A 26854-nucleotide genomic window follows, 5' to 3' on the forward strand; every position below is an offset into this window, starting at 1 on the left:
TTATGATCTTACCAAGGTATTTTCAGACTACTGATATGTTATCACCTCTTGAAAAGCTGCCAATCTTTTGTGATAGAAGCACTGATTTTTCTATATGTCTTTTCCCAACATCTTCCTCTTATTTCCTAATATAAACCAAAATTGCTGCTGTGCTGTACCAAACACAGAGCACAAATGACTGACATTTAAATGACCTATGCAAGCTTAAAAAACATCATCAGGGTTTAAAAAAAGAGATTTTTTTAACCTTCAGGCCCTAATTCTGCCACAGAGCTACAGGCAGTTTCTATTAACTTTAGCAAGACTGCAAGGTTGTTCAAGTGCAATGTTCAAGGAAATGTTTGTATCTTAGTAATTATGTTTATCACAAAAGCATACAAAGACATCTGCTACCTCTATGAAAACAAGCCAAGATACATACCAGCGAATGCCACTGTTGCTTTAAAAGAAACAGTATGACTTTTACTGGGGCTACTGAGGAGGACACAAAAATACTTCCTGCTGACACCTATGGCTGATGGAGGAGGTGGGTTTTCACCAGCAAGCTGTAAATACAGTTCTGCATCATGGGCAGTGACTATGCTGCTCTGACAAAAATGTGTGTAAGGGACATTCTGCATGAAGGATAACGCAGTCTGTCAGAAACAAATCCTATATAACTCTCTAATGACTGAGATTTCACCATCTCCTCCATCTCTGCTTCAAGTTCCCCAGAGACATACGTGTAACTTGAAGGATAATATGACGTTTTTATTTGTTCTCAGTTAAAAAAACATGCATGGCATATTTGAGGACAGGAGGTCAGCTGCCTGTGGTGCCCTGGCACATGGAGTTTGGGACTGAAAACCTTCAAAGGCAGGGAAAGAGTGCAATTTCTCTGCAGGCTTTGCCCCCCAAGCTGGGCAAGTGGGAACAGTGCCCTCTGCCTTCCCAAGTGAGTCTCTCTCCCAGGACATCACCCATCCAGAAGCGGCCTGCCATGCAGTGTGGGATGGGGTGGGGTGGGGAACAGCAAGCTGGGACCCTGTAGCCCAAGAGGATCAGGGAATTCCCTGTAGAAAGGAGGAGGCCTGCAGCCAACCCTTAGTGGTTACAAAAAACAGGGCCAACTGGAGGGGACTGCATACTGTTTCCTCTACCATAATGGAGAAAAAAGTCAGATCTGCAACGACACAGAGGGAGGGACTGGTTTTCAAAGCCTTTTAGTTAATGTCTTTTACCTACGTTTTTCCCTTTTCAATGAAAATCTTGTTGCAGCTTATTAATTTGTGTCCTAATGAAACCTAGCTTACAAATCTTGTTCAGTGCATTTGGTGACAAGCTTGTCACATATACAGATTACAAGCCTCTGACTTCTCTTTGTTACCAAGAAACACTTCTCAAGATGTATGTAGCTTAATGGCTTATTTAGTTGGATACATAGCGTTATCCAAAAAAAAAAGCATGAAACTGGTATTAGAGGAAACCAATCAACAGTATCAACACCTGGACTTGTCAGAAAGATGTTTGTCACAACAGGAGGAAACATAGAGACCAAGACCACCAGAGATGAACTGGAGATAATACTTGCCTTTTGTGACTGTATAGTACTACAAGGTGTCTGAAAAGTATCTACTCTGTTAATTATTTTTAAAATATTACTTTAAAAACCTGTCTGGACACAGAGTGATACAAATAGTTGCAAAATATCTCTGTGGTAGCCTTTGCCCTCCAACCAAACCTGTCATTTTCCTAGTTTTTCCTTTAAAAATTCAGACTCCTACCTTTCTTAAGCAAAAAGAAGAAACTAAATCTTGTAGCATCTCTGACTTCTCTGGTTCTCTATATTTGCTGGCCACTTCAGTCTATGCATTGTGCTACAACACACACCATTTACTTCATATGTGACTCCAGCCATGTTCTCCATGCCCTTCCTGGCTTTCCTTCAGCCGTAGCATAAAGCTTCTCCTCTGGAACACTAATCAACCCTGCACTGGGAGCAGCGCTGGTACAGGAATCTCAGGGGTAGGGCTTGTGATAAGACCTGTGGCATGCACTGGGACAGCAGGCATCCAAGCCTTGGGCTTTATCAGAAGCTGCTGTTAAGAGAACAGGCTTCAGCTCCATGTCACAAACTGGATGACAAAAAGAGATGAGTTATCCTGGGTGCTGACATGTAAGTTTCATAACAATTCTCCCAATACTGAATTTATTGAAACAAAATTTTAAAAAAGACTATCAAGTATAATTTAATTATATATTTATACACAGCTGTACACAAGCAGAGTAAGACCCAACTGGGATGGCTTCACCATTCAAAATCCTCACTGACAAGCAAAGGAAGCCTGCAGTATCCCTGCTGAGGTTCTTTCCCAGCATTCATCACAATGGAGATGCAAGAATCAATTATGCCTAAGTCACCAGTAAGGACCAAGGGAGTTAGTGTTACAATTTATTTTTTTTTAACATTCACAGAATCACCTCTAAGAAGTGTAAAAATGCTCCCAGAAAAGGAAGAAAATCTCATAAAAATGACCAGGTTTGTCAGTTACTACAGTAATTCTTATTCGCAGATTCTCATTTTTACTGAAACAAAGGCCTAGATCCGAGTTCCTTACTTAGGTCCCTAACTTCTCAGTCTCTGCTGCTTTTCTTTCTAGATTTGAAAAGGAAGAGATTTTACCTTTTCAAAGGGTAATTTTTAAAAATCAACTCAGACTGTTCTGTTTTGCTCAATAGGGGCAGTTCTGAAGATTCATTATCTAATCCCATGTGATCAAAACAGTCCACCTCGAAATCACAAAGCATGACTCTACCAGAAACAGTAATAAATGTGTTATCAGTAGGCAAGATAGTAAACAAATTGCATTAGGACTGAAGGCACGTTGATAAAATACTGGAACCAAGGCTCTAATTCCTGTATGCAGTTGGATTCACAGAGGAATTTACAAAGTAATACTATTCATTAATAATTATTGGTATAATTCCATTATTATGATGATCAAGGAAGCTTTAAAACACCCATTTTAAAGAGGTGACAGTCAACTGGGCACTGATCCAGCAAAGCACTTAAAAATGCTAATTTTCATCATGAAAATAATCAACTGGATTTGGATAGGACTGACACATTTAGGTTAAGATCATTTTGGCTTTGTTAAGAGTGTAATGGCAAAATCAAGTAGAAGCATTATAAAAGTAAGCCATGAAACCATGCCAGAAAATTGCTTCAATATTACACCATTATCATACATTCTCTAAGGAGGTACTTTCTCCTGGGAGACTACCAAGTAAAATGAAGAACTTTTATGGGAACTTATTTGGGAAAAAATAAATATACTGAGGACTTATATGCACTTAAAATCAATATATAACAAATAAACAGATGGTAAAAAAATCCATTTCTGGTAAGTAAGGCCAAGATTCAAGTGTCTTCCTGAGCGCAAACTCTGAACCTGAGCGAACTCAGAAACCTTTCTGATTTTGAAATGTGTTTTCTTCTCTACTCACAATCTTCAATAAGCAGCTGTACAATCTCCTTCAGAACCAAAGGCCTAGCCTACGCATCTGGGTGTTCAGTTGCAATTTGTAGCAGAAAAGAAAGAAACACAAGAAAACATTTTATTAAACATCTTGACAACATTTGCCTTGCATTTGGAGTGGGTAGGAAGTGATCTCAGGAGTAATGGACAACAAAACTGCCAGGCCTCTGTAATCTTTCTGGAAGGGATCCTGCCTGCATCTGGCTACATCCCTTATACCTTACCTAATGTAGAGAGGCTGTCTCTAAGGCTGTTAGCTTGTCACAGCTTGTCAAGACCTCCAAAAGCTATCTAGTCATCTGCTTAAAAGAAACCGTGAACCTCTTCAAAGTGCCCTGTGGAAATTTGATCTCTTTTGACCAAGGACTTTCTCCAACACAATGAAAATTAAAAAATAAAATTCAATCATGGTATTTAGCGTGAAATGTAGAAAAGGCTTTTTGTAAGCATGTGTCCTCCTTTTTTTCCCACCATTCATGAAAACAGTAGAGGTCAAGAAAGAGTGTCTTTGAATTTCTGTAATAGAATTTAAACTGGACTTAGCTGCAGCAGAAAGAATTCCAAAGAACCCAAATAAATTGATCTGCAGCAGTTTTTGAGAATAATATTAAACATTTGTTGTCTTTTTATTCTATAACACCTGACCATGCTCTCCTTTTACTTTTTTTTTTTTTTTGCTCCTATTTCAGAGCATTATTCTCTGTGTATATACTGAAAGTATTTCATTTTATGCATATTGCATTCATCACCAGTATCTGATCATAAAACCTCTGCCTGTGTCTTTTGGCTGTCACTTGCCTTATGCTAGACAGAGATTTTTCCTTCTAAATTAATTCAGCACAATACAAAATTAAACATAAGATTAGGAGTTTCACATAAAATCACATTTCAAATGCTCTGTCCACATTCTAGGCACTTCTGTATTGTAACCTACCAAATTTTCAGTTTGGGTTCCTGCATCTCTTCTGAGCAGCCAGTGAACACTCCAGAGCACACAGCATTCAGAGACACTCATTTCCCATCCCTCCATCCACTGCACATTTATATAGCATACATTTTTAATTGGCCTTCACAACTACTTTTATCCTCAGATTATTAGTGGTCCTGAAGTAATGGTCTATGGGTTTCAATATTACATACTTACAGCCTTTAATCTCAAATCACATCACCTCCCTCTGCCTACAAGGAGAGTTCAAAACAACCAGAACAAAAGGACATAATATTCAGGAGTCAGTAAACTAGGAAAAGATATAAGGGTCATTCATTGTTTACATACATGTTTCAACTCTTATTAGATACAGCTCTGTACCAGAAAACACATCTGCAAATATCACTAATTATATTAAAATAAATTATATTTCAGTTGCTCAAAAGACAGTGCACTGCTGGTGGAATGTAAATGGATTGCCTGACTCATTCAAGCTGAAGGTTAATCCTGGGGGTTTCAGAAACTGAATGGAATGAAAAGCAAAAAATCCACACAACACCACTGAAGAACATTTTGGTAATTAGATGCACTTCTACATAGCTCCCACACTTGAGGCAAATGATTTACAAAGAAAAATAGGGTGACTGTCTAGATTATAAAGGTTATATATAAGCCACGCGGTGCAGGGTTGTGCAGAGATACCAAGCTAGCTCTGGAAGCAGAAGCCGCAGAGCTGTGCCCAGCCTGCTGGGAAAGAGCAGTACTTGGTGTGGTCACTGCACTGCGATCATATGTAACAGGCCTTCTGCATTTGTGCTGGTGGCACAAACATATCAGACATCTCTGACATGTCACGGCATTGCATAGTCTGGCTTTTATAGCACAGGCTATAAACAGAGTAGGATAGCAAGGAATGATGATGGGACAGATGTGAGGAAAGACAAGTGTCACAGCAATTAGATCAGACACAGGATTTTCCATATTCACTACTATGTTGACATATGCCACACTGCAGCCATGTCCTAATGTGAAATGAAACCTGAATGACAACTCCTCTTTGCCACCTTTTCTGATCCCCCTCTGCTTTCCAGGTGCATCAGTTTCCTTTCAAATGAAGGCTGGAAAGAAACTGTGCTTAATTTAAGGAGATCTAAAATACAAAGCTAGCAGATGAGGGCTGTTGGAGTGTGGACACACCCCAAGATCAGGATTTTGGGGTGTACCACAGTGGGTGTCGAGTTTTTAGTTTCCTCTACTCCAATATCCTATTCAAGAGCAGCAAGTAGGAGACTAAAGAGAAAAATGTTTGGATCTCCTTAATTAACACCTTTGCCCTCAACCTTTTTTAAGCTTATTCCCTTAAATACAAAGAAATGTGTCCCTCTTATCCTCTCTCAAGGAGTAATCACTGACTGTTTCCTTTTATTAATTTTACTTTTTCACATAATTCTATTCATATGTTACTTCTTTGTTAGTATTATTTGAAAGAATAAGTGCAACTTTATGCATGTATTTTAACAATGTACACATATTTTAGTTCTCCAGTTATATCTTCCTTGGAAATATTTCATCTGCAAAATGAAGTGTCCTAATCAACTACTTAATTTTTAAAATAATAAGCCTGTTTGTAAAAACATTTCTCCAGAATCTGTACCCATTCATAGTTTTGAAGAACTAAAGTTATTTAAGCAAGAAGGTACTGTCTAACCTGTTCTACTCTTTACATGGCTGAAATAGGTTTTTTTAATTGTATATTGAAAAAACGTTTTTTTCTGAGTTGTCTAACATAACCTCTAACTCTGCAATGATTGCTGCTGATAGCAAAACACACTACTATTCAAATTAATCTTTCCAGTGCATCCTTCCTTCCACTTGATAACACCCAAAATTGACTGCCTTTATGCTGCCGAATCATTTACTTTTGGTGTTGTTCCTCAGTCATCTTCCTTCTGTTTCTTCACATTTCATTCAAAGTATTCTTATTTTTATTAAAGCTAACTCCTGTTTAGATGTAATACCAGTTTTTTCTGTGTCCTGCACTGTACCACAAACCATCCACTGAGCTGTTTGGTACACTGGTGACTCAAGGAGGACAACAGCACACCAGTGGCAGCCAGGTCTCCCCACACTGGGAACCTGCATCTCAGACTGCCTGTCAGAAGCCAAACTTAAATTTACAGCACTCTGAAAGGCTGTTTTGTTCACTCAGCCTGCAGAAGACGTTATTTGAATTTTTTTCCCCACTTTTCTTTGTTCTGGTTAGTTTTATGCCCAAGGTGATTCAAGGCTCTATGAAAGTGAGACTTCTGAACTAATTTTATGCTTTGTTGTTATAAATTATTATATAATTAATTATATAGTACTCATATACAATCACAATACAGTAAGTAAATACATTAATGGAAATAAGAACATAAATTATTAGCTCTCAAATAAAATACCAATATTTAGTATATTAGTATTTCAATTCACTGTGACTTCATACAGAAATCTAATTTTTTTAAATGGTCTTCTGGAATGACATTAATACCATATTTCAATGAGCACTAATGCTAATCTGTTCAAAGACAGCAAAAGAGATTTCTGAAGCTGCAAGACACACTAGTGTCAGAGAACAAAAAAAAAAAAAAGGGTTCCTAGCTAATAATTCTGAAGATAAAATACGAAGCAAAACAACTTTAGCTGCCCTAAAGCATAATGTACAAAGACTCTCAGTTTCCCAGTCACTCTTATCTCAGGGGCGTCTTATATCTAAAACTGCGTATTTGGTGAATTCAGTAATTACTTTACTTGAAAACTGAAATATGAATGGTGAAATGAAAAAAAAAAAAAAAGTATGTAATGAGTTGGTGTGTAACCGTCAGATGAAATGAAACACAATTTCCTACAGACTTGAGTCCTACTTCTCTCCTACCTCTTAATCAAAGTAATTTCAGCTTCTCTCCCACCACACATACTTTGTGACATCTCTTCTAGGCAGCAGACAGCACCTGCTGGGCTTAGCCTGGAGGTATGTATATGTTGATTGCTGCCAAGGAGAATGCGTAACAGCTTCTCACTCAGTAGGGCACCGATTTTGGTTTTTTGTCTTTACTGAGGCAGGGCCATTGTGAAACTGCATAAGAACTTATTTATCTTCCAGACTCGCAAAAGAATTCCTTCCCATGTTGCAGGAGCTGGATCAGCAGCTGAAAATCTGATGCAGAGACAGAAAGGGACTGCACAATCCTTGTTTCCTTAGGAAACAGTAAAAAGTTACACCAAATTAGAGCTCCACTACACTAGTGGTGCTGGCAACATAAGCTCTATGAAAATTTCAGCATATTTATAGCTTCGTATATTCATTCCATAAGAGGCATTTGCATTTGCCAAACTGCATCTGGGAAATTGTGACAGGAGCAATCACACTGTGGATGACTTTACAGGTAAAACAAGCAGCTGGTTGCCAGCTAAATGGAAGCATCCTGTCAAAACAGAGGTGGTGATAAAGATGCTGCTCACAGATTTGATGATGAATTCACACAGACACATTCCCACCTGCACAAACATCACCCACTTTGAAAAGTAAGGCTTTCCATTATTCTGTAAAACGGGGAAGACAGGTCAGAAATACACAGGTTGCAACCCACACCTTAAATATCACCCTCAAAACACTGTTTGTGAGAACTGGTTATCAAGAAAGGAGTAACTCAATCTCCTTAACTGCATGAAATGAAACATACACTATTGTTCCAGTTTTCTGTTAACTGGAGATTAAATTCTTTATTAACACCAATGTGTGTTGTGGCTATAGAAGAATATTTTCATTTAGAAGAATATTTTCATCTTCAATCTCTGGCATGAAACAGAAGAAGGAACATTTTCAAGATGCAATCTGATCCGTGGCCATAAAGCAATGTGTTGGCATCTGCTGCTATTTTCTCCTTTCCCTGTGCTGACCTGGTAGAGAGGTGGGGTAGCTGGTGGGATTGTCACCATCATAGCCTTCATGCCTACAATTTTTTTACACAGGAATTACTGCATTAGACATTTTTTGCTAGGGTTAGGAACAGGCTGGTAGCAACCCACGAGAAGTGTAAGCTGCAGATGTGGTGAAGGAGCTCGTACCTTCAGCCTTCTTTGCCTTCTTTAGGCAAGCCTAAGAGAAGAAAGTAACTACTGGCAGGAGGGACAATAAGGATCCTGCTTAAAATCCAGTTTCTACTGTCAGGTTAATGAGCATTGAATTTTAGTGGAAACAACTTCTCCAAAAGGAAGGAAATAGTGAGAGAAAAACAATATTATCTCTAGTAAAAACAAGCAGTCCTTGGAGACCATCTCCTCTCATGCTTCTTCAGACAAATGACCACTTGTAACAAAATTCCTTTGGTCAAGCAAATTTCCTTTGCCGCTACAGAGATGAAAAAGGCATCAAGCTCTGCAGAAATGCTCTGCAGTCAGAGTATCTGGTGATGGCAGACTCAAGTCTATCAAGAACAACAGATGATCAAGCTAATAAAGTCTCACCTACAGCTGTGGAAGCCACCTTTCTGATCCATGAACTACGTCATAGCTGTTCTCCTGGGAGAACAGTCAACCTGGCTGCTGTCAAAACAGACTTACTGTTTTCAAATCAGCTGCCAACACAGTTGTTCTCACTGGGAGAACAGCACAGAGTAGACAGCAGATGGCCTCTCTCCTGTCCACACTTCATGGGCATCCAGAAGCTGAATTCATAACACCATTATTTAAAGTAATACTAGATTCTTCTGTGTTACTTTAGCAGCAGCACATCTAATCTAATTTGCAGAAATTGTCACTGAAATCTTAATGTTGTTTTGGCATTGGCAATGCTTTGCACATAAAGGGAGATGCTAATAAATTTTTGAGACATTTTCAAAGGTTAGAACTGTAGCCAGCATACACTACATATTATCCAAATACTTCACAGGAGTATGGATCCATGGCTTGATCCCAGTGCTAACACCAGCACTTGGCTAAACAAACACGTGGATAACCTTCCTTCTGCTGGCCCTGCCTCGGGCGTGCAGAGTGCTCACAGGTGAACAAGGGAAATGTTCTGAGCATCTGCAGGGAACCCACCTCTTATCTGCAATAAATTATGTTATTTATGCAACAAGTACTTATTTTGAGCAAAATACCAGCTTAATTTCCCTTTACAAATAAAGGGCTATGGGTACTTTTGGGGACTCGAACACACAGTTTCTGCCACTCCAATTACTGTATTTCCTTCAAAGTTACTGGCTTCTGTGACCCAGTCAAGCAAAGATTTCTTTGCACACCTCCAATTAAGAAATGTCTGTGCCTGACCCTCAGCATTTGCTGTTGATTTTTTAATGATCCTATTCAGTGCTTCAGAATAGCTACACATATGCTTCAGTACTGTCCCTGGCAAAGTCAAAGGGTTTTATCACCAGTGCCTGTGGCACTCAGGAGGTGCCTTTCAGTAGCATGCCAGTCACATTTTAACCCCAAGGGGGGTGTAACAGTACTGAGACATGTTAAGAAACTGCAGTGGTAACCACAATACATACGGAGCTGCAAAAGTAAACTTTAAAAGCAAAGATTAATGGCTGAAGGCACAGAGTGCTACATACTTCACAGTAAAATGAGTTGAAGTCAGAAATACACTTGAATCAGGTGATCTTCGTTGGACCTACTTTGTATTTTCACAGTCCCTATTGTGTCAAACACCAGAGGAAATTACAACATTGAGCAAAATTTTTGGAACAGGAAAATGGCAAGATAAATTACCTGGGCTGTCACAATGTATCAGTGTAGCGATCAATAATAGTCTCTGCAAATTTGCAACACTTTAAATACATATTGTTGTGCCTAGTGCTACTGTTAAAAAAAAAAAAAAATAAATAAAATTGTTGCTTTTCTTTTGAGAAAAACCCAACTAGCTAAAGCACAATTAACTACACAGTTGCGACAGCTAGTGCATATCCGAAACAGCTCACCTTTCATGAAGAAAACAATGCTGCACATTTACATTTCTCCCAGCTATACTGGCTGCTCCATGAAGAGGAACAGACCACTCCATCAATACAGCTCAAAGATAAGAATGTGGAGCATCAGGAGCTGAGGCAGTTGAGTAATTCATCTCTCTTAAGAGGAATAAGACACGATTGCACTCTCTGTACTGGCTGGCACAAACTCTTCAACAACAATCCACTATGTGGAAAACAGACTGGCCATTGTACTTTGTCCCTTTACCAAGAGCATCACTCTTAAAATACTTCAATTATGTGAAAATAATGCCTCCAATATAAAGGGCAGCTGCATAGTTATAGAATTTAATTAATAATAAATAAGCACTACATATCCAATGAAAGCCCTTCCAGAAAAATGTTGACTTCAACTGCTTCTGCTCATTCAAACATATTCAAATTGAATTCTGCAAGATTTTGAGAAGTATTTAGTTTGAAGCAACAGTCAAATCCAAACACAGATCTAACTCTCATAGTTTTGGGCATTACAATACTTAATTTTAATGGGAAGAGACTGAATTGCATTGTAGAACTACAATAATATGTGGAAAGTGTTACTTTTGAATGTCTGGATATTTAATTAGCTTATAGAATACTTCAAAGTGCTTTGTTAGATTAGATGCTACACATTATGCAGTAATTAACACACCATACCACCATTATTCCTGCTGAATATCCTCCGGATAATATCACAGAATCATAGAATCATAAAATGTCAGGTTGGAAAGGACCTCAAGCATCATCTGGTCCAACCTTTCTAGGTAATAATGTAGTTTAAATGAGATGGCCCAGAACCCTGTCAAGTCAACTTTCTCTTCGAAAAGATGACAGTCATCATGCCAGGTCTTATCACAGAATAATGTCTTTGGATCAGACTGTGGGAGAGGCACGCAACAGGCATCTTGTGCCATCTGCCTGAAGCGAAACTGTGTCCTTCTAAGTGCTGAGTTCTACCAGAGAGCACTCCTCTGCTGCAGCTCAGCATAGCTCAGCATCTCTCCCCATCTTGAACCAGGTGCTGGCAGATCCTACATGAGTCTGTCTAATCCCATAAGGTCAGAGAGTAATAGGGAGGCTGCAATGCTGCATTACAGCTGCGATTTCATTTTACGCGATAGGCACTATCGAAAGACGGTGATCAGAGCTATACACTTATTATGTGGCCTCTTCCCTCTCTGTGTCCCAGGAGCTCAGGAAGGAGCTGTGCAGGAGACAGGTGGCTTGCTCCCAGTTTCTTCCTTCCCCAGGGAAAAGCACAGGTTGGGGAACTGCACATAAACATTACACCTGACCTGCAGGCTCACTGCAGCTGCACGGACCCACAGCACTACCTGATGGACTCCCAGGCAGGTGGCCTGTTCCAGCAGAAGAATAAGAAAAACTATCTGCCACTGCAGGGTGCACAGACTCTTGCAGTTTCAACTCCCACTCCTCCATTGTCCTGGTTTGAGCCAGGATGAAGCCAATTTTCCTTTTTACTGATTTTTTTTTCTTCAGTAAGCTTTCTTTTAACTAGCAACATTCTGTTCTAGCTAGGCTGATAAGACAGTGGAATGTTTTTCTAACTGCTGGGGCTTCAAGGTTGCACCTTTACTCTGCCAGCTCAGACACTACAGGGAGATCTGTGACCCCCCCGTAGGAGGCTGAATTAGACAGACAGCAAAATTGGCCAGAGATATTCCATTCCATATATCTACGTAAGCTCAGAGGAAGGTCAGAGATCACAGAAGACAACTTCCTTCCTTCTTTTTCTTCCCCTCTCTTCCGTCCATGGCCAGCGTCCGGGGAGGACTCCGTCCATCCAGCACCATCGACCCCAGGCTCGAGCTCTCCTGACCCTCATCACTTTCTGCTTTCTCCAGCAGCAGCTCCGGGATTTCTTGGAACTGTTCCAGCTCAAGGGGAGTGTGGTGGGAGTTGCTGGGGGTGGGGGGAGGCGAGAGGCTCCTACACATACCTGAACAAATCTGTATATAATTGTATATATTTTCTTATATCATTAGTGTTTAATTAAAGCTGTGTAGTTTAGTTTTCAATCCAGCCAAGTCTCTCTCTTTTTCTCTCTCCTTCCCTACCTGGGTGGGAGGGGGAGGGGATTGAAAGCATTGTTGTCGGACCTGAGTCAAACGGTGACATTCATAATGACTTCCGTTCTTCATTTTGCCTTTTTATCAGCTAAAGAATAAAAGTAATATTAATCTTCACTGATGGCAGTTATAAATTAGAAACAGCAGGAGATGGTGTCCATTTTGAGTGAAGACAAAAGGAGCAGGTATATCCAGCTGCTCCTTGGATCAGGAGCTCATTCTTACAGAAAAATAAGCAGGGGAATACTGGTTCTTTAATAGGAGAGAAACAGCATGTGCCATGCCAATTATGGGGTTATTGGTAAGGAAAGTATGACAATATGTACATGGAAAATTAAGCATGAGGAACAGTGCAACAAAGGTGGATAAAATCTTTCTCAAATAGAAAAGGTGCATGAGAGCAACTTGATGGACCTCATCTCAGACAAAAAACAGGTTTCAGAAATGAAAGATCTGTGTCATGATCACCTGTCCTAAGGAAAAAATAATCTATAGTAAGGTGTACAGAGGACAGGACTGCTATGAAACTGTTTGCAGCAAGGTGCATTGCTAGGTTTGAGACGCAGAAGCACACTCCCCTCCTGCTTCGCTACACACAGCCAGCTACTAGCTCTGGCTGATCTGGCTGATAAGAAGCTTCACTTATACCTGTAAATCAAAATAAGGATGTAAACAGTTTCTGTAAGGACGAAAACTATTACAGCCTGGTATAACACTAAGGACAGTGCAATAGTATCCCATACTAAGTAAGGTGTAAGTCAGCTTTACCCCATACTTGTAATTAAAATGGAAAGACATTCACCAACTTCCAAGAACTAGATCTGATCAGGAAACTAGAATCACAAATAACTATTATTGAGCTGCACTTACATCTTTGTTAGTGTAGAAATCAGCTTTCTAGAACAAAAATAAAACCAGCTGTACAGAAGAGTTAGCTCTCTCCAGCAATTATGTGATAAATCAAGGTCCAAAGACATCTGAAAAAACAGTATTTCTAAGGGTAGAAAATATTTGGACTAAAATTGTGCCTACAACATATGTCATTTCATTAGCACTGAACAAGACAGTATACAAAAAAATATTGTAATTGTAATTTGGAAACAGACTAAACAGCCAGACAAAATATTTGACTCTGTAAGAACAAATGTAACAGTAAAAAAGGAGATTTTGGGCAATTTTTTCAGACAGGTTAGCTAACAATGACTACAAAATTAAGTCTGATCTACATTGATTTGTTCATTAAGTTAAAATTAATTGAAGTAGTATGCAGAATAGAAATGCAAGGAGATGTTAAAAAAAAAATTCCCACAATGCTTAAGAAGAATTACTGTTATTTGCTTATATTGCACAGACCTCTTGAGTTCATTACTACAGAAATATTGAACAAAATAGTAAACAGTTTGTCAATGGATCACTCAAAGACACCAAAGTTCAGTTTCCCAGGAGGATGTAGGCTAGAGGTAGGTACCTACAAAATTCACTATAGCACTACTCTGAGCTGGTGTCTTCCTTGTTCAGTAGTAGAAAATTAATGAAGTTATAGAAGATTGCAGCATGTAGACAAGTCAGTGTGAAATAACTTTCAAGTCAAGGAACCAGATTTTGCCATTAGGAGCTGTGACTTCCTCTAGTCCTGTTCTAGAACACAATAGTGGAGTTCACTTCAAGCATTTCAAACCATGTACTGAAAATTGTTTCCAAAATTGTATCAAAATGTCTCTTCTTTATGCTCTTACTGGAATGAGAGCCTTAGGTATATACGTTAACTTAATGAAATCTTTACATGATCTCCAGGGGGGGGAAATAATGCCTGCAAACCCCTAATGGAGATCTAAGCATACTGTATATGCAGCTAGATGGATTAGAAACACCATTGCCAGCTGAGCTGCAGCTCAGCATGGCAGCACTCAGCACTCACCATCCTCCAGCAGTAACTATAAACACTGAGCACTCTCAGCCCTAGAAGCAGACACTGAAAAACATTCTGTTCATTTCAGCAGTTGCAGTTACTCATAAGAGTCAACTGAAAAGTAAACTTACTAAAAGAAAATTGGTTCTATCCTGTCTCAAACCAGGACATGCTGTTGTTTCAATTGTCCATCCTAGTGGACTAGCTACATCAGAGGCATGTCATGTTGCTTCTTGCAGCACTATGTGATTTCATAGCTAGCTAAAAGGCATTTTGTTTAGACTTATGTGGGGAAGAAGAAGAACCATTTCCCACACTAGCCTAGAGTCAGTCCAGCTTCATACAGTGAATACAGTTATCACTGAGCTATGGGCTTCCAATGCCCCAGCACTATGTATATGCAGAGCCAGGTCAGGAAGGGCTTTAGCTTGCTCTAACCTGACCAGTGGGTACCACTTTCCATTCTTCAAACATACATACAACATAGAACCCAGTAGGTCATTTCTAAATTGTCAGAGAAAATAAAAATCAGCTGCTATGCTTCTGTATTATATACACAATTTTATTTGGTATGTCTTTCATGGCAGATACTGTCTCAGAAGTACAGGCTACTCCAACTTTCAAATAGGAACTGGCAGATAAGCATGTGGAGTATCAACTCAAATCCAAGAAGTATTTGAATCAAAAAACCTTGCCAGGAAATAGTAAATGTTACATTTACATTTCAATATAGCTAACATTTAAAACTAATCACTTTGATGATGTCAAAAGCACTGCTTCTGTTACATTAGTTCACCAAAAATTTCTGAATTAGAAATGCTTTTACCACTTTTTCCATTGCACTGGGAAAAATCCTTGCTAATAAGAATCTCAGATCTTTCACTTCATTATTTAAACATGGCAATAAATCAGTATTTTCAAAGTGGATGTAATAACTGGAAAAATAAAACTCACCAATCTCTAATAAGGTGGAGCCTTTTTCAATGCAGATCCAGAAGTATCTAGAATTGAATAAAGACAGAGTTCAGTTGTTTTCTCAACTCTCAATTTTTCAATTAGTAATTCTGGTAGAATTTGTTATGCATACTTTCATAGCATACTCTTATAATCAGCTTTTCCCAGATGTTTCCTGCACTTCATAAATATGTGGGTTTCCAGTTAGTCACTTTCTTGCATAAAGATAAGATATTAATAAAATCCTACAAAAATTAAACTTTAAAATCATAGTCAGATTGTGTGGTTTTAATTTTCCTGATTACTTGATATACAAGCTATTACAGACTGCCTTTAAAAATAAGTTTAAGTGCACATTTAGTTATTTTTAGTCATTAATACCGTATTATAAAAACTTGATTCTGGAGCTTTCTCCAGCAGTAAATTACACTGAGAAGCCTGCTCAGATATATGTTGGTAAATCATCACCAAATTCCTGCTTTCTCTAACAAATTTTATTCTTCCCTTTATAGTATCATTTCTGTCTCCACCCAGAAAATTTTGGCATGCCCTTCCAGAATGATTAAAAAATCTTTACTCAAGTTCTGCTTTGATTTCTTCTTCCAAAACCTTTTTAAATTCACAGCTGTAGACACTGTCAAATTACTTCCAAAACTCCATTTCCTTTCTTAGCAGTTTGGGTGTAACATCAGCTAAAAGTCTGGATCAGTGGATGCAAGGTAGGAACCTCACTACACCAGCACTTCTTGCAATTTTTCAAATGCTTCGAAGATCTAGCACAATCCAAACACAGAATACAATACAGAGTTCTCAATTCAAAACCTGGCTACCTAAACTAACAGACTAACAGCTCACTCCCACACATTTCTTTCCTTTTGTAACTGCAGTTCATCCCTACTGTGCAAAGGATTTTAAGTTGTGTTAATAGCCTAATGGACATTGATTCAAGCACATGAATCCGAGGTAATTTTTTTTTTCATTGGACCTTATATTTAGGTCCAATGCTAATTCCACAGGTGACATAAAAGAGCAAAGCACGCAGGCTCCAAAGTTTTACTATTTTGAAGGTAGTTTAGTCAAGGCATGCCTCCTACTCTGTTTCTTTTGTGCCCCGGTTTACTGCAACACAAGATCAGATCTGCCTTCTGCGATTTGACAACTATTTACAAGATCAGAAATGTAATAATTTCTCATAAATCCTCATTAAATCATATAATTCTACTTCTTTCCACATGCTGCATGTCTCTGTAAAGAGACACAACTTTCTTGTGGCACCTTATCTCTAGAAGTATAATGTCACTTATACTTCATTTTGCTGAGAGTAGAAGAAAGATGTTGACTGCACTTACAGAGCAGAAGTTAAGTGTACATGTTAAGACATCAGGACTTAATCTTTCTGCTGCTGCTGACCTGCATAGGATATCAGAATATCCCCACCTATAAAGAACATTTCTGTTATTTTTACCTCCTTGTAAACTACTCTGGAAAGTGTGCAGACAAAAATATTTTTAACAAACCTTACAGAGCCAGATACACTGAAGGACTCCATCATGCCTAAATTTTAGTCTCCATTCATGCCCTGGCAGAGTATGTATTTGCATGGCCCTAAGTCTTAGTAACTCTGAAAACTGGTTTTCAACCAAAATGTTTATCCCCTGACAAGCATTTAAATGACAAGCATTTAAAGAATACCAACTTCTCATGAAGTTCCCTCAGTGAACAATGTATTTTTTTAAAGTAAAGGCTTAAGAACAATTCCACACCATATTCAGTGAAACACTAACAGTACTATACAATAGTCTTTCTATAACTTCTATATATTATTTTCTAAGATCCATTTGTGTTACACCAAACACTGCACTTGTTAATAGCTTTACGTTAATTTCTTTTAACTGAAATTTACGACCACTGTGCAATGTAAGAAGCAAAGAAGCATTAAAGAAATGAACAGACATTAATTTCCTCCTCAAGAGGGCAACATTTAAAAGTAAACTGCAGTAACTGTTAACACCTTCCTTCCCTTTCATCACTCACTCTGGATATTGTTATTTCATCTTTTGTTAGTATTTCACCTCTGGAAGTTTTAATGTTACCTTTAGCAACTGACAGCTGCACTTCTCCTGTTAGAAGTAACTGAACTTTGGTCCAAGCAGATGCTCAGCAAGAACAGATAACTTAAGTTAATCCCACTGTGTGAGACTACCCATGAGAACTCAGCACCAAACCCAAAGAAAAGGATTTGGCTGGAGACCGGGCTGAGGAGCAGCCAAAACTGCATGAACACAGCAGAAATCAAATGAACCACTTTACGCTATAAATATCTGCAGCCACCAGGGTCCAGTGAGCTCTCTGTTCATAGCAGCTGGCTGAGCAGCAACGATCTCCTGCCTTTCAAAGCTACCCCTCCAGGCTGAGAGAACCCTTTCCTGACACCAGACATTAATGACTTGGCAAGTGACAATTTTTCCACACATGTAACATTAAAGATAAGTATCATAAACTCAAGCAGTAATCTTTGTACCTCATACTAACTTCAGCTGTAGTACTGACCGCCAATCCCTCTGTAGCTATTAAATATTTTATATAACCTAAATTTACTGATTAAAACTTCATAAACTACTAGATGAGAACTGTCTGAGTGATCTCTGACTCTGCCTGTGACAGTAACCTATGTTTTATGGAAAAGCCTGACAAACCAAGGCAGCTGCTAAAATAAAAAGACAGACTATGGGTATCAGGGAACTAGAAATGCCATTTCCAGATGGGAAATGCAGAGAGACTACAGAAAAACTGCGAGGCACAGAACTGTGTCATTGTGATTCAAAACAAAACATGGAGTATCTAGAATGGTGTTGTTATTGGGGGAACAGATTAAATATCCAGGAATAGTCTGGGAAACTGAAAATAAATTTTAAAAATAAATTAACCTTTCATGTTTAGAATAGAATATAAATATTTATTGCTTATATAGTTAGTGTAGGTCCATCATCATTTTTAAACTAATTTGCTGAAGAACATAGTACACACAGAAACAGAGTGAGAGGAAGAGTCCTTCTAGCTCAGTATATTGACCCAGAAAGTGGTGAGCACTGTATGCTTATGGACAGTACATAAAAAAGGGATTAAGGATTTTTGTATTCTATGTGACTTAAATGAGAGAGAAAAAAAAAAAAACACCAGAAAAACCAAACGGAGATTCTGATAGGTCTAAAAGCAAAAGCTCTATAGGTCTTTAGACCACAAGTATCAGGGAGACAGGCCTAGAAACTTGAGTATTTTTCTGTCTTTTATCCTCCAGTAAGAGAATTTGTTGATACCTATTTAAAACCTCTTTCAACAAACCAGGCAAGTACAGGCAGTTTGACTGTGCTGAGGCAATCCCCAGGCCTGGAGTTCAGTGATCTGTCTTGCTCCTGCTGCCCAGATGACTCACTACTTGGCACCTTCCTGCTTGCCATGGGCTCAGAGGATGAAGGGAGATGCTCTAGCAGGATTCATTCCTGGTGACAAATAAGCTGTCTTCCACAGAGGACTCTGGGAACCTCCACAGTATACATCTCTTTCATATTTAAACAATGACACTGAAAGCATCATTATTTGTATTGATTAATAATTGAACTGGGCCACAGAGTCAGCTGGGAAAGTGGTGGTGCTTCCACTTGATTTGTAAATTTACAAGAACAGATAGACAATATTGCATCAGGTGTTAAAAAAAAGTGATTTGATTATTTAAAAACATAATGAAGACAGGCAGATTTTTTTTGTTTGTTTTTATACCACTTTTCCCATTCACAGTGTGCTGTAAAGATGATGAAGTAATTTGCTTGAATCTCCATACATGAAAATTTATAGACAACCAGACAGAATTTTAGATCATCTTTGCAGATCTACATTCACTATTTCAGCCTCAATCACAGCGTGAGGTAAAAGAGAGAGCTGTGAAGGAGAAAGATTACTGCTGAACTCAATACTACCTAAGCAATCAAGAGCAGATCTTTAAAAAGCCACTTTCAGTCTTTGTTAATCAGAAGGATCCACCAGTCCAGCACCAGGACCAGGACATGCACAGCAATGGCAAAAAAGGGTCATTATAAATTAACCTCTGCTCAAATAAAAGCTTTTCTGTAATACTTATAATGCATATGAATCCATTGCAGAGGACATTATAGGAGGAGTACGTAATGCAAAACATGACTCATTGGAAAAGAAACATGGGGAAAATGTGAATTTTAGCAAACTGAAAGATGATTAATTTGCTTATATCAGAAAAACACTTCTGTATCTACTGTCTACTTAGGGATCACTTCCACATGAGAACACAGTATGCAGAGTCCTGCATAAATAGAAAATGCAATGCATTTTGTGCATGTCAAGTAGCTTAGATTTTCCAAGCTCCATAGAGGTACAAAGCTGTTATCTATCTAGAGATATTAAGGTTCAGTTGAAAATTAATACCCTAGTTTGTCACAGTAAAAAAGTAACCTTAGTACCAAGTGTTAGATGAAGAATTTCTAAAGCCATACATTGCATTTAGTTTAAAGCTCTGAATCAGAACAGAGAGAACTTCTGAATTTTTTCTAGTAGCTTTTGTTAAAGCGGTTACTGATAATTCACTTCCTTTCCATAAAGCCTTCCTCTGCATTTTAACCTAATCCTTTTATGTTTTCATGTTCCAATGCATATGGCCTACGGTTCTTAAAAAAAAACATACTGCTTGAAAACTGCAAAAAAGATTATGTAGCTTAGCTCTTTCTGTAGTCTTTATCATCATAACTAGAAAGTTCATCTTGCTCTTACCACTTATGTTAGAACATGTAGCTAACAAAAAGCTCAAAAATTACAGTGAAGAAGGAGCTGTATTCAAAAACGTATAATAGTTCTTCCATATCTTTCAAAAAAAAGGTAAAATTCTTGCCCTGACTAGGCATTACTAAAGAACAGAAGCCAGAATTAGTATTCCTTAACGTACACAAACAAGAAGCAAGAAAGTAGTTTCACAGTGCCAGCAAGAGTGTAGCTCCAGTACAATATAGGAGATATGACCAGCACAAAAATGGTACAAAATGCTAGATGAGAGATCCAATCTTGTGGATTAAAAAGAGAAACAGAGCAGTATTTAAGAAATCTTCCTTTTTTTGTTATCTTAGGTTACAGTTTGGGTAGTAACGTCAAAGGTATACCTGAAAAATCATAGGTGCCACCCAAGAAAGACGCAAGACTTAGTAGGAGGCACTGAGGGTCTCCCACTGGTAGCATGAAACTCCTCCTTAGTACCAACATGCTAATGACTCACCAGAACCTCAATCATCTACCCCGCCTAATTGTCCTTGAGAAGAATTAACACCGCCAGCCTGGTGACCCAGAGGATGCTGAAAGGGTGAGACCAACCCTAAAGATGGGAACTGATACCAGAAAGTCCATGTCTTATCTGTATTATTAACGTAACACCAGAGCTGGACTAATATAACAGCTGTATATGAGAAAGTTAAGGCTTCAGGCTAAAAATAAACTCTTAGCTCCAAACATCACTTACTACTCCCATTCTCCCTGTCACAGAAGCACAACACCTGCAACCCCTGGCTCACATTGATCAGCAACAGTGCTATGGACAGAAACAAACCTACAGTTCCAGCTGCCACCACTGAGTTATTTAGTTAAGCAACTTTTAAAATTGCTTTGGTTGATTGCATCAACATTTCATCACCTTCTACTAGCTGCAGGCTGTTCAGTTAAATATTGAGTTTGCAAACAAGAAGAGCTAGAACTGTGAGCACTGGAGATCCAAGCTCTTCCCATTTCTACAAGAGTCCATCACGAATCCAGGCTGTACAAAGCAATTTCGCAGTGCAAAAGAGAATGCTACCAGTGTGCCAAGGGTCTCTGCAATGCTTGTTCCTCATTCATTTTGGTTTTGACTTGTGGGTGGAGCTGGAGTCCCTGTTTTTGCAATGAATTAAGCTTCAGTAATATTATTTATGCATTCATACTGGAGGTGCCTCGCAAAGCAGACAGACAGATAAGGCTCCTGTGTTAGAAATTACAAAGGCTCTTCTCCTGAAAAGATTTACATATAAGGAGTTCTATTCATGAAAGTAATCCTGCATGACTAGGATTTATTCTTTATTACTTATTTTTCTTCAGAAATAGAGCCTACATGAGCAGCACATAGATAATGCTTCCAGTTCCAATAGCCAGTGATTTGTTTTCTATCATTTTTCTATCACTAATTTAGCAGTAGTCCTGCTAAGAGGAGTGCCAAAATATTAAAATATTATCATCATTAAAATAATATACACAATTTGCATGTGAAACAGAATATTGTCTAGTCCAAAATATACAGCAGAAGATCCTCTCCATGTATTAGAAAATCTTTAACTTACCACTATCAGGCAAGTATTTTACTCCGCAGACAGTATGAAATTCTGTTCAAAACCTCCTTCATAAACCATTCTTTACACAAGAGAGAAATTGATTCTGGCAGAGTCAAAAAGACCTGCCTGTGGTAAGCTAAGTATACATATAAATTTCTGTTGCTATAAAAAAGGTTAAAAAATAGGAAAAAAACAAATATTATTGCTATTTGACAAGGACACAAAGAAAGAGTTTCTTCTTTTTGATTAACCCATACTTTCTTCTAGAGAATCTTCAAGTTGGTTTTGTTAGTGTTCCAGAAACCACGTGATAACATAAACTTTAGCTATGTAAGCCAACACCCTACCACACACTATAGCACTAGGAAAGATAAAAGGCCCTCTGCCTATGTTTATGTGATGTAGCATTCCAGAAAATTCCTTAGCAGGGAACAGGTTAGCAGCACTCTAAACTGTAATCACCTCATTTCAAAATTAATGCTGATCAAACATCAGAAAATCAAGAAAATAATCTATTTCACTACACTCACCACCCATATACCATTTAAGGGACAGCCGGGCAATTAAATATGGTTCTCTAAAAAAAATAGGGATGTTTAAACAGGAACCAATATTTTGAAGGACTTACTAAATTTTATCCCACACTCAACATCAAGAAGTTCCTCTATGCCATTCATAGCTAACTGATCTTTTCAAGCTCTGACTTCACTGGTATTTGTATGTCTTTGAACTGCCTGTCCACTGACTGACAAAACTAGGTCATTAATTACTGGATTTCAGTGACACACATTTTGGACTGTAGCTACATTTTGCCTTTACACTCTGACTAGATTGTGTGAGGTTTCCCTGTTCTAGCTGTAACTGGGTTTGGTCCCAACCCCAAATGACAAGGACTTGTGTGAATGTGTGGATTTCGTTCACATAAGCAGTAACAGCCAGAGAAGTGAAAAGACCTTGCATACTAAGTTCTTATAACTGTACATCAATAAAGAATTGGGTGGCATTTCAGTGAGGTACCACTATTGCTGTTCGGGGGTACTTTGGTATTCATTCCAAAGGATGGTCTTCACCACTGACCAGAGCAACTGGTAGCTCAGTTAAGGCTACATATGAAAAGTGCTTTCCTATTTCAGACAAAAGATGTCAGGAAATGGAAAAAATCAAATGTCTACTGACTCCCTCCCATGTGTGGTAGCATTACTGTATTTGAAAGACAACCTGACAGTTAGAAAAAAAATGGCTATAATAGAAGCATTTACCGAAATGAAAGGCATAAAAAAGGTTTGCCAGAGTGGACCAAGCTCAAATGATTTATCAAGGACCTTTAAGTTGAGGTTTGTCAAAGATCTGCAAAATATTTTTGTTAGTAAAAGAAAGAAAGAATCTTTTACCCTCAAGAATAATACTAGCAAAGCATATTCAACCCACTCAGGACGAGTAATGATAAAAAACCTGTTCACCTTTGGATAAGGAGTCCTTCAATCTGCCACTGCAGAAATTTGATAAAAGTGTTCTGAGACCTGCCAAAAGGTTCAGATTTAATTATGAGTTGAATCAACAAAAAGAAAGATTGCAGAAAATTACAAGTTCTACATCATTTAAGTTTTCTGATTGCTGACTTCTGGGCAGCCTGCATTACTTTCTAAACTTTAATTCATCTTATCTAGAAAGAGCAATTCATTTCTACTCCAGAGATAATAATACTGTCACCACTTTAAAGTATGTTCCACAGGCCTGGATTTACAGGGGAGAGCAAGGAGTGCATCTGCCCTTGCTTTTGTCATGCAGAACACCAATTAAACTAATTATGTCATTCTTCATTAAAAATTTTCAGCTAGTCAGTGCATAGCCAAGAACTAAAGAGATCAGGATTTAGCACATTATATCTACTCATTGGGAACAAGCAACCAATTTTTAGTCATGCCTTAGATATAAATGGAGTAGGATTGCCTTAAACTTTCTGCCAGGTAGCAGGATGATAACTAGCTTATTCCGTTTGGGAATTCAAACTGGAAGGCAAAAAGGAAAATCACTAATAATTCTGAAATCCTCAAGGTACTAATTTTTTTTCTCTGAAAAAATCACGAGATATTAAAAATACCAGTACCACAAATATCAAGTCTCAAGAGTAAACATGCTAACGTTTAAATAGTATGCAATAAAATAACTTTTTTTAAAAAAAGTAAGTATTTGGGTATTAGTTATTACTTTTTGTGCATGGTACTGAAGAGAACCTCTAAAAACATGATACATTAAAGGCACTTCATCTTTATTTGCCAAATACTGGTAAAACATTTATCATCTTTATCAAAAAAAGTAGCTCTAAAAAACCCACAATATATCCATTGAGTTGTACTAGCTAATAAATAGCCTTCTTTAGATCTGATTTGTGTTTCCACATTTCTAAACAATTCACCCGTGCACAGTAAATCAGAAAATACTTGGTAAATTTTTCTTTGCAATTTTTAGTTGCCTGTAGAGTGACATAATTTCCTGCACAAGTAGACAACTGAAGAAGACTTATGTATCTGTCTCCTACAACTTCACCTGCCTACACTGCCTTAGTAAGAAGCCCAACTACTCCCTCTGCCCTGCAGGATCATTCACCTATAACTGATCTCCACATTCTGTACATCACCCTCCCCTTAGACTGTCCCCATAACCTGCCTTCTGTCTTATTTAAGATCTTGACAAGGTGTTCTCTTTTGGTTTGGTGGGGTTTTTGGTAGCGGGGAAGGGCCCCAGGAGTGGCTCCAGTAAGAAGCTGAGAAGCTCCCCCTGCTCCAAACACAGCCAAGGAGCCATTAGAGGGACAACAGATGCACCTCTGCGATTAACATACGAAAGAACTGATACAACACCTGAGCAGAGACGCATTTTGGAGGAGAGAAGATCTGTGCTGAAGGAGAAGAGCTGTGCTGGGGAAGGAGAACAGTGCTGGTGGTTGGTGAGGAAGGGGAAGAAGGTGTCCTAGCATAAGTTTCCCTGCAACCCATGGTGAAATGGCAGGCTGTCCCCCTGTACTCGTGGAGGAACATGGTGGAACATTCCCTGAAGGCACCAGGAGAGGTGAACTTGGCCAGTGGACTTGGGCTTTGTGGGCAGTGAATTTGCTGCCTGTGGACTTTGATTATGCAGCTGTGGAAAACCCCAGTACCAGGGGAGTTTGTTCCCAAAGCAGCTCGTGACTCTGTGGGAAGCTCACACTGGAGCAGCTCCAGACCTCGTGGGAAGGACTCATGAAGGAGAAGTTCGTGGAGGGACCCCGTGGGGAAGCAGGGAAGGACTTTAAGGAATCCTTCTTCCTGAGGAGGATGGCATGGCAAGAACCACCAGCCTGTGAACTGACTCTAAACCCCATGCCCTGTCCCTCTGTGCTGCTGGGGGGAAGGAGGGAGAGAAACCGAGAACAAAATTATTTGGGCCCAGAAAGAAGGGAGGGGTGGGGTAACATATGCAAGCCCTGCTCTTTGTGTTGTCTGTGTCCTGCGTGTGTTTCCTTAGTGTGAAATTAAATTATTATGTTTCCCCAAGTTGAGTCTGTTTTGCCCGGGGACCTTAATCGGTGAAGAACCCTCCTTGTTCTTTGTCTCAAGCCATGAGCTTTGTCCTCCTCATCCCAGAGTGTGTGTGTCAGGGGGGGAGTTGAGTGAGCGGCCATGGGGCTGCTCCTTTGTTGTCATGTTGGGCTCAAACAAGGACACAAGGTGAATCCAAGTCTGCAGGTGTGTGCTCACAGCAGAAGAGGTAATCACCAAGCTAACCCTCCTCTTTACTGAGGACAGTTGCAGTCATTTTGGAAAACTTAAGCCCCTCTTTAAGTCTGACTTAGAAACTGCACAATAGGTTCAAAAGTTACCAGAGAGACACCAGTGAGGGCACAGTACAATAGCTTCAGTTTCATTTCCTTAAAAACAGGCTAAACAAGATGCAGGATTTTTTTTTTTTTTCCTTAAATATTTGTCTAGAAAACTAGATACTGCTGAAATCCTTAGCATGTCATGGGCTTTCTTTGCCTTTATACTAATGTAAATCTCACATTTATACATAGTCAGGATAAAACAGCTTCTCTGGGGTTAATAAGGCAAATTTATCATGTTTTTTTCAGTTCTCTGTAATGAATCAATCAATTAGTGAAAATATTTTTTCTGTAAAATTAGTCCACTGAGAACTGAACAAAATCATCAATTCTTGTCACATGAACTATCATCTCCAAATGTCAGATATTCACTCTAGTAAGATACTGATCACTTGGGTTGGACTCAATCTGATTTAAAATTAAAACCACTTATGTTCCATTTTACACTCCCTGATCAAACTTCCCTGCCATGGAGGCAATTTTTGATGTTCAAAAGAAGCACAAAACCAAAGAATGTCTCCTCTAAGTCTAAAATGTCATAAATAATAAACACATCCTTTCTTTCATTACTTCCAAATTTCTAAGATACCAGCTTATATTCCATCTTGAATGATTTAATGATTTTATCTTGGTGCCTAGTGAACCAAAGTCTCTTCTGTAAAACCACTATAATTTCGATGGTTTGGTAGAATCGGTGTTCTAAACCCATAAGATGCCAACTCTGTTTACCACAGCATCCCTAATAGTCTATCTCTTCATTTTTCTATTAAGCCTTCCTCCTGGGCTTAAAACCTGAAAATTATAAGAAACCTATCCATATATTAGGCATGCAGTCAGATCAGACCTACACCATAGTCTGACTTCTTGGATCCATTAGTGGGTGTATTCTACTACCAGAGAGTCATCTCCCTTCTGAAGCAATCCAGTAAAAGTATCAAAATATGTGTCTTAATGTTATGGTATATAGATCTGGATTTATGATTAGCTTAGTAATAAAAACAAAAGATCCAGAACAATTCTCTCTGACTTGTGTCTCATGATAAACTAAATAGCACTACATACCTTTAGATTTCCCTACCTCAAAGGAAGGCAATGTTTTAGTGAGTATAGATGGAAATGAAAAGTCCAGAGTGGAAAGAAAGCATTTTTTTGTTGTTTAGTAGAGCTCACAGCCACCAGTACAATTTCTCAAAACTGGAGGGCACCAAGAAGCATGACAATGTAAGCATTGTTAA

The 26854-nt window shown here is 38.6% G+C and overlaps 1 protein-coding gene across 1 annotated transcript in view; it reads right to left on the reverse strand.

Annotated features, from left to right (window-relative positions):
• CNTN1 (contactin 1) overlaps nucleotides 1-26854 on the reverse strand; it is a 243307-nt gene that overhangs the window by 153125 nt on the left and 63328 nt on the right. Inside the window, exon 2 of the mRNA XM_051608904.1 lies at nucleotides 15390-15436. The gene's annotated coding sequence lies outside the window, so the exon portion shown is untranslated. The remainder of the gene's footprint in view (nucleotides 1-15389; nucleotides 15437-26854) is intronic.

The sequence above is a fragment of the Apus apus genome, chromosome 1 (assembly GCF_020740795.1).
Source record: "Apus apus isolate bApuApu2 chromosome 1, bApuApu2.pri.cur, whole genome shotgun sequence".
Lineage (NCBI taxonomy): Eukaryota > Metazoa > Chordata > Aves > Apodiformes > Apodidae > Apus > Apus apus.